This window comes from Agrilus planipennis, unplaced genomic scaffold (assembly GCF_000699045.2).
Source record: "Agrilus planipennis isolate EAB-ADULT unplaced genomic scaffold, Apla_2.0 scaffold15, whole genome shotgun sequence".
Lineage (NCBI taxonomy): Eukaryota > Metazoa > Arthropoda > Insecta > Coleoptera > Buprestidae > Agrilus > Agrilus planipennis.
The window spans coordinates 575,768-585,576 of NW_020438871.1; the positions used below are offsets into that span (position 1 = coordinate 575,768).

General features: G+C 29.3%; 1 long non-coding RNA gene across 3 annotated transcripts; it reads left to right on the forward strand.

Moving 5' to 3' along the window:
- The first annotated feature begins 5,126 nt into the window (after positions 1-5,126).
- LOC112905297 lies at positions 5,127-9,519 on the forward strand. Of its 3 annotated transcripts, XR_003231696.1 has the most exons (4): positions 5,127-7,849; positions 8,021-8,256; positions 8,453-8,688; positions 8,765-9,511. It is a non-coding gene; the product is annotated as an uncharacterized LOC112905297 (long non-coding RNA). The 3 variants fall into 3 exon arrangements; XR_003231695.1 differs by having other exon boundaries at positions 5,130-7,849; positions 8,453-9,513; XR_003231697.1 differs by having other exon boundaries at positions 5,131-7,849; positions 8,151-8,256; positions 8,453-9,519.
- The last annotated feature ends 290 nt before the right edge of the window (positions 9,520-9,809 follow it).

Below are 9,809 nucleotides of genomic sequence, written 5' to 3' on the forward strand. Positions count from 1 at the left end.
GTATCTAAAATTGCACTTGTACTTCTTTAGTTTAAACCATAAAAATTTAACAATTCATAAGATGGTGGAAATTAATATTTCTTCAGAGAAAATTAATAATAAACATTTAAATATTTGGGATTCTGGATGTAGTTTTGTTTAATCGTCGTTTGCTTTGGTTTATAATTTTCTATTATTTGAAGTTAAAGTCACCGATTTTCAGATACTAATTTAAATATATTCCAGAAATTCCATTTAATAACTTATTTATTCCTGCATGTTTATATCTATGTATATTTTTTGATGATTTTTAATAGTTTATTTCTTTGTTAAAAGATTATGGATTGAATTAACTTGTAATTTTCTTATATTCTATTAAATGTTTATTTTTTTAAGAAATTGCGGAATCATTGCTCATTTTTTTTCTTTGTAACTTAATATTTTATTATCTATTGAACAAACAAATTTTAAATACCGACTTTTAGTAATGTTTCAACCTTGTCAACCCTTTTCATCTGCTTAGGGGTTGAATTTCGAAATATCTTTCCTGATTATTCCTTATATGTATCATAAAGGAAACCTTTGTGCAAAATTTTAGCTACCAAAAGGTCGATGATGAGTCAGGAAGGTGTTTTATTCTTACACATATATAGGGTGAAAATTAAAATTAAGTAACGCATAATTTCAGTAGTTGATGTTTTCAGCCCATTTTTAGTTTCTTATATCTCTTTCGTGTAGGTTTTATTTAATGGCAACTTATGTTTTTTATTATTGATTTTGGTAGGATTTTTTATTTCTTTTCCAACCGTATAAAATTTTTAATATGTTGTGTTTGAAGAAAATCGAGGAATATTGTATTACTGATTTTGGTAGGACTTTTTATTCCTTTTCCAACCGTATAAAATTTTTAACGTTATATTTGAAAAAATAGTGAAAAATAATCACAAAGTTCAAGTATTAAAAATTCATCAAATTGAGAAAAACTTTTTAAATATAACATTAAAAATTTTATCGATGCTGTCATTAAAAAACAGGATAAGAAACTGAAAATAGGCTGCTTAATATACTTATTGAAAAATTTAAATCGCTGATTTTGAGAGTTTCCTACTGAATTTCCACACTGTATACTGATTTTATAATTCTACCAAATCTAAATTTTCGACAAGTCGGAATACCAGTCAGCTGTTGTGCTAAGATTAGAGATTTTGTATGAAATTATTTCTAATTACACCCTGTACATGTTTTTAACGCCCTTCAAAACTATATCTATTTGTAAAAGGCGCATGTTCGTTAGATAAGCAACAAGATTCTTTAGCTGTCGTTCACGTTTTCTACATGAATAATAGAAAGTAGATCGGGCGTTATCATATTTTATTGTATTTTTATACTAATTGTTAGTATTAAAGGTAAATGGATTTTATTTTACTTATTAGATTAATTGTCATTGCCTTAATTTCTTTATACTTTTATGTAAATTACAAAAAAATTTCATTATTTTATTACAATATCAGGAAAAAAACAGCCGAATTAGTTAGCTAAAATACAAAAGTCCTGCAGAATAAAGCAACAGATTAATTCAAACTTTCTATGTATACATAACAGGTAATCGATTTGTTGCAAAGATAGGTCTGTCTTAGGGCAATTGCGGAAATTCGAGTACAATTATTGTACCTCATTATTTTTATTACAAAAGAAAATGCATTTCTGTAATCAAATTAGTTTTGAAAGCGAATAATACAAGAATGTAGCTAATATTTAGATTGGTCATTATTTACCTTATTATTTCATTAAAAATTGAAAAATAGGACACAATTTTTTTTCTTGTCATCAACTGATTTAACTTTTATAATTACTGTTTCTATTAAAAAAAAACAAGTTGGCGTTATTCTAATTCTTAATGTAATTAATTCGCTTTTTCTCTTTCTTTACAANATTATTTACCTTATTATTTTATTAAAAATTGAAAAACAGGACACAATTTTTTTCTTGCCATCAACTGATATAAATTTAGTAATTTGTATTACATTTCTAATGTTTGATTCTCTTCGTTTATACTAAACGTATTTTTGACACATACAGTGTAATATAAAGTATTTGTTTCTTTTGCAAAAATATAGTATTACATATTTGACATTGACAACTATTAATGAGTTCAATTTAATTTTTGATTTGTCCTTTAACATTCAGTGTTCGTTTTGTAACTGCAAATTTTATTTTGTAGGTCTAATTTTTAATTATACCCTGTATATATTTGTAAGACATTTGAAATTTCCATTTGTCTACGGCGCAAGTTCGATAGATTTTTTGTACCTTAATAAGTGGTAAACACGTAAATAGCTCACCGGCTTTTTATCTACGTTTTCGTTACGGTTAATAAATGTTTTGCTTCGTATTACTAGTAATAATATATTTTGCCTCGTTTGAGGTAAATTTATTGTATCGTTGTTATTATACCTGTTATTTCTGTTACGATTTTATAAGGAGATTAAAATAATGGGTTACTATTGGGAAAAACTTGACAGAAATTTGTGCAATAAGCTGAATGCCATAGAATAAAAGCAAATTATTCTTAATCTTCTTGATGGTTAATGCTGATCGTAAATTTTAATTGAAATAATTAAATAGATTTATCGCAAGGAAATTCAATATGTTTATCGTCATTGCATTGTTACTACTATTTCATTTTTAACGTTCTAAAAGGATTTAGCAAACTATTGTTAAAAATGCGTTCGTTTAATTGATACAAACAAATATTAACTTAAACTTTAAAGAAATAGCTAAACAACAAACAAATTACACATATGTATTAGGTTTGTTAATTATGAGTTTAATTCTCAATTCCACTTTTATTGGATTAATAGGGCATGGTTGTGGTTCTTACCTTTTTAACAAACGGGGTACCTAATAGTTGTCTTTTATGTATGTTTGAGTTAAATAAACAATATTGGGAGTATTGCATATTTAACAAATTTAATTCGATTTTTGATTTATTCTTCAAAATTCGGCGACAATTTATAACCACACATTCTTTTTGTTCAACTCATTTTTAATCACACCCTTTAAATGGTTTTAACGTGTTAAGACATTTCAAAACAATTTCCATGTGTCCTGCAGCACAATTCCGACAAATAACATTAGCGATAATAAGCTTTGAGTGTGAGTACTAACATAGTAATTGGGAAAATTTGATAAAAATTCTTTCTAGTGGTTCAAGCCAATTGTAAATTTCACTTGAAATAAGCTTAACTCTATCGCATATTTTGCTAATTGTGGATTTATAATAACAATACAATGACATTTATACCATTTACGTTTTTTTTTTCGTATATTTTTCAGGAAAAGTTTTGTGAACCAAAACTAACGCAACCTCATCAAATACCTTGCCAAGAAAACTATTGGAATTGGGGGACTTATTTACAATCCAGGCAATATTTTGGATAGTCGCAACATAAAAAAGATGAGTTGAATTTTTTATTTTTATATTTTATTACGTACCCATTGTGGGTACATGCTATAGCTATCCGAGCAGTCTGCACTTCATAAAATATGAAATACAATTTTCGCTTTGTGCGATATTCCTTCTTTATTAACTTCCCAGTAAATTAAGTGCGCGGGTATGTGTGTTTGTGTGTGTGTGTGTGTGTGTTTGTATGAGTGTGTGTGTGCGTATGCGGGTATATGCTTGTGCGTGATCATGTGTGTGTGTGCGTGCGTGTATCTGTGTGTGTTTTTATTAACAGAAAAAAAGTTACCAGAAATTTCAAACTTTTATAATAAGTAACTTGAACTTGAGAATCACTTTAGCGTAAGGTTATTCAAATTCACTAAATGGTTATCGAGGAGAAAATGAAAAATTAGTTGAAAATCTCTTTTTTACTTGATAATATAATGATAATATTTATAATTGTCTGAAATAAATGCAATTTTAAAGTTTTAATTATTATTTAAACATATTACAAAGTTTTACGCTCATTATTAATAAAGATTGAAACTAAATATTTTTTTGTTTCGAAGTTGAAATCAAGGCATATTCACTGCCAAATATCAGTTAAAATTTTTCCATATTGTTCGTTATTTCTTATTTTATTCAGTTTTCTGTCAAATTCCAAATTTTCTCTCAAATCGTATACGTTTTTTTTTAGTATAGGTAATATTTATTTACCTCATGATATGCTGCAAAATCTAATTAATCACGAATTTCTAATTTTATGTACTCTTGTCTCTGATTGTACCTCCCAAACATCCCATGGTTGTTTCTTCTTTATTACGTACCTATAATGATGGTAAAACTTGATTTATGAAAAATCGTTATTCAAAATGACAAATATTATAATCGTTAAATTTAACGATTTACGGTTCATAATATTCAACATTTTTAGATGAAGGATTGCATTAAGATTCATAAAAAGGTATAAAATGGAAAACTATAGCGGTCATATATAAATTCAATAAGAATTTAACATTCAAGATAAACCGAGGCGTTTTATTAACCGCGTCAAATACTTTGGCAGCTTTTTATTATTTTCTATCGTATTATTCGTCGTGGAGTGCATTTAGACTAAGTTTGCAACCAATATTTTTTGTAAAAATTAGGTATTACTAAATCTTTAACTAATTTTTTCAAAAAAATGTTCTGGATTTTAATTTTCATTCATACTTAGAATTTCTTTTCTCATTTTCTCGTTAAACCTTTTGTTACTATTGCAGTTACATTTATTTTATTATATCGTAACTAAAATAGCAATTCCTTTTTTCAATACTTTGATCTACATATATTCAAACAAGAATTGCCTTAATGATGTATAACAAAAATACTGCATATATTAAAAAAAAATGTCCAAGTTGTCATATTTCAAAATCTTTATCACTTGTCCTTTTTAGATTGTTTATTTAATTTAATTCAAATTTTAAAAATCGCATATAAATAGATATGTATAAGTAAGTCAAGAAAAATATTAAGCACATTGAACTTGCTATCGCATTTTTTCACATCGTTATGATTATTGTATTTTATTGAAGACATTAATTATTGTTGCAAACTTGGTTAAATCGGGTAAAACTTGTTGCATCTTTTTGTGAGTGGTGTTGTTTTCATCCATCAAGACCAGCAAATGGGTAAGCATTGACTGTAAAATGTTATAGCTAGGAATTTATTTAGGAAAGAGTAGGTATTACAAAAATATAAATGTTAATTTAAAAGTTTTACAAAAAATAATAAACATTCGAAACCAAGAAACCAGTTATTAAAATAGCCGTCTTGCTAATAAATTATTGTTAAGTTAAAACGGAAATCGTGTAAATGAATAAATTTTACGTCTAACTCGCAGTAGGTAATTATTATGCCAAAAAAGGAAAAAATCATCTAGTATGTCTTAAAAGTTCTCTTTTTTTTAAAATTACAACAATTTAAGTCAACATATTTTTTAGAATTAATTAATAAATTTAGGGCATACTAGTCGCTATCCTTTTCATTTCCGAACTGGAGCTTCACGGTAACTGCACTAATTACTTACTTAGATAGGAATTGGCAGGTATTGCGCAACAATGCGAACAATCATGCTATACTATTAACACCGGCAGGTATTTCGCTATGCGATAATCATGCTATGTGTTACGCTAAGTAATGATTAGGGTTTTTACCGCTTTTCTTCGGGCCTACTAATGGGAACATCAGTTGATGGTGGAGGACGGATGACGTATTGAGCTTCCTGACACCACAGCAGGTATTGTCTTCACATCCTTCGATCGTTCAATTAATTTGGACGATCAAAAAACTTTTGCTTTTGTCTTCCCTTCTTTTTTGACATAAGTATAAATTTTTATTTTTCAGTACTAGAAAGTACGCACCTAATATGCTTTGACGATTTATTTAAAGACTTCTTTCTTGAATTTTATTTGATGTTTAAAATAAATTATTTGATTGTGAGAATTATTTTGAATATTTCGCATATAAAAGTTTGAAATAGTACTAGGTTCTATATCTAGGTCCCTTAGGTACTCTTCAGTGATTGAAAATTTTATTTGAAAATCTTCAAATAGGTAAGTGACGTATTTTGAGCATATTAATGCTAATAAAATGCGACGATCGTTCCTATGCCATAAGTGCTTATATTTAAAAACTGATACAAACGAAAAGTTGAAAAAGTAAGAAAAAAAAAATACTTAAGGACTGACTAAAAGAAAACTTATGATTATACATCTGATTGTGACAAAAATAATAAGTTATATGATTTCGCCCAACATGGTGAACACCCACATTCTCTAACTAATTATATGATTAAAATACGAAATGTGCTTAGTTGATGTACATATTGAGGTTCTTAAACATTTTTCAGAATCCAGTGGTTCTATGTAGTTTTTCTAGAATTAACATTTTCTTTGTGCTTAAGATTATTAGGAACTGTTAAAATATTTCAATTTAAGATGTGTTAAATCCGTTACGTTACTATAAATACCCACATCATTTGGCTGGCATGATGTCAAGATCTTTTTCTATTTAGTACCAATTTCCCACCCCTTGTCGCTTTGACGGCCCTTTTCAAAACTTTCATTTCGAGTTTTAAAAGCCCAAAATCAAAGCAGTCATTCTTTTTCAGGCATCGTGGGACCAAAATTTGACAACTGCATTTGTGTAGGTTTTCATTTGCAGTTGTCAGCTTAGTCATTGATTTCGGTCAATTGACGATTTTTTGTGGACTACAACCTTAGGTTTCACGACCTAAAACCGTAGTCCTGACCTTGACCAGCAATGGTCGAGGGAAACTCAATCAAGTTAGTACCAATTTCCCATCCTTTGTCGCTGACTTTATGCCAGTTTTGACGTTGCTCCCAGAGCTTTTATTTCGGGTTTCAAAAACCTAAAATCAAAGCAGTCATTCTTTTTCAGGCATCGTGGGACCAAAATTTGACAACTGCATTTGTGTAGGTTTTCATTTGCAGTTGTCAGCTTAGTCATTGATTTCGGTCAATTGACGATTTTTTGTGGACTACAACCTTAGGTTTCACGACCTAAAACCGTAGTCCTGACCTTGACCAGCAATGGTCGAGGGAAACTCAATCAAGTTAGTACCAATTTCCCATCCTTTGTCGCTGACTTTATGCCAGTTTTGACGTTGCTCCCAGAGCTTTTATTTCGGGTTTCAAAAACCTAAAATCAAAGCAGTCATTCTTTTTCAGGCATCGTGGGACCAAAATTTGACAACTGCATTTGTGTAGGTTTTCATTTGCAGTTGTCAGCTTAGTCATTGATTTCGGTCAATTGACGATTTTTTGTGGACTACAACCTTAGGTTTCACGACCTAAAACCGTAGTCCTGCCTTGACCAGCAATGGTCGAGGGATTTAATTTAAATTAGTGCCAAACTCCCTACCCGATGTCGTTGACTTTGGTCAGCTTTGACGTTCCTTTCCTAAAGCTAAGATTTTGGACTTTTAAAACCTAAAATCATGGTGATCAATTTCGGGCATCGTGGGAAAGCCCTGACTTGCGACTGTCATCGCAGTTATTGACTTTGTGCCAACTACTAACGGCTTTTTTGAGAATGTATAAGTGTGGTTCACCCCTTATTAGTAATGGTCGAGGAAACTCTGATTTAAGTTTCCCTCGCCTTGTTATTGATTTCATGCCAGCTTTGATGTTTCTTCCCCAAATGTATGAGTTTAGATATTAATCTTAATATTGTTGCATTATTGCAGGTGTTACATACCTATTGTTTGATTTTTATGTGTATAGTGAAGTGCCTTTTTATGTAACGATATTTCTGTGTAGATATCGATGGGGATGTTTGCTTACTAAACTGGACATCAGCCTGTATTATTCGTATTGGAGCAAGTTTTTGAAGTGCCTGAACTACGTCGTGGTAATTAGAAGGGTAAAGTACAAAATGCAGTTATTAGAAAATATCACTTTTGATGATATAAAAACAAAAAGAAGAAATGTTTTCTTGTTTAAATTCTTCTTAAGTCATTGCATTTTAAAATTGGATTTAAAAATAGTGTTATATTGTCTTTAATAATATAATTTTTAACACTATTTGTTTTAGGTAACAACCAAGTTGTCATAAAATTATGTATAAAATACGCTTTCTATATAAATTATTTATTAACAATTTTCATGTGAAATGGTCAATTGAAAGCGTATTTTTTACTTAATTAAACGATATTTCTCTGTAGATATCGATGGTGATGTGTTTGCTTACTAAACTGGACATCCGCTTGTATTCTTCGTAACGGAGCAACTTTTTGAAGTGCCTGAACTACGTCGTGGTTAATTACAAGGGTAAAGTACAAAATGCAGTTATAAGAAAATATCACTTTTGATGATATTAAAACCAAAAAGAAGAAATATTTTCTTGTTTAAATTATCTATAATACAACTACTTAACGTCATTGCATTTTAAAAGTGGATTTGAAAATCCTGATTTATAATGTTATATTGTTTTTAATAATATAATTGCTAACACTATTTGTTTTAGGTAACAACCAAGTCGTCATAAAATTGAGTATAAAATAGGCTTTCTATGTAAATTATTTATTAACATATTTTATGTGAAATGGTCAATTGAAAGCGTATTTTTTACTTAATTTTGTGTTTCAATGAGAAATTGGGTCCAGTCCAACTTTCCATCAAGTTCTGGAGTTCAGATTTTTGGTGCAACTAAAAGTGGAATATTCTTGACGCTAATAAGTTATCTTTCTTCCTATTAACATGGTCAATGAAATACTTATTTTAAAAATAGTCTCTTTTTAACTTCTAAACATGCAATTATTGAATAAAATAATTTTAGAATGAAGCCGATCCAGATCCAGATCTAGATCCAGATCCTGCCTGTATGCCACAGCTCCGCTTAAAGAGATGAAAAATGGGAAGATGTGTCATGTCAGGACAACAGGGAGAAATCACCTTCTGGACATTTTAGTTGTGTTATTGTAATGTTCAGGTATATGATTACTGCTTAGAGTGCTAAATATTCGTTAAAAGATGAATTATCCTTATTTAGTAAATATCTTGTTGCATATAATGAATAATTTTTGTATTTAAAGATTTAATTAGTTAAATTGATTTAGTTTGTTGTATTGAAAATTAACTGTAAGCATTAGTTTAAGATATTTGTGTATTTATTTAATAAGATTAATCTGTTTACTAACTTAGTATAAGTCTTAGAGTAATTTAATTTTAGATAGATTAAGTAGTTAGTAGTAATTAGTTTAAGATATTTGTGTATTTAATAAAATTGAGGTAATCTTGTTGCTTACTTAGTATAAGAATTAGAGTAATATAATTTTAGATAGATTAAGTAGCTAGTAATAATTAGTTTAAGATATTTGTATATTTAATAAAGTAACCGTCTTACTAACTTAGTATAAGTCGTAGAATAATATAGTTTTAGATAGATTTTAAGTATTATTAAAGGTAGGAACGTGTTATTATTTTTATTACGGTAATCTTTGTAATTTCGCAAAACATTCATGTAAATAAACATACGCTTTTTTTCTTCTGTAAATTAGTAATATTAATACAAATACAACTTCCTACCACGTCCCCACGATCGACTCGCGAAATTACAGATTCCTGTAATTTCGTGTAATTTCGAGTGATTTTTGGTGCTGCCACCTGGCACGAAACCTCAAAACTAAAGATAATAGCGATGATAATAACAATAATTCTTGGTTTTGGGGCTTCATGGTAGGTGGCGACACCGTAGCATTTGCAGGTCATTGGTAAACCAATATTTATGGAGCTCAAGCCAGGTATATTGGGTTAGGGGGCGGGCTTCAAGGGGGCCCCCTTCTAACCCATTTATCCAGCCCTACAAGCTTAAAACCTTTAAA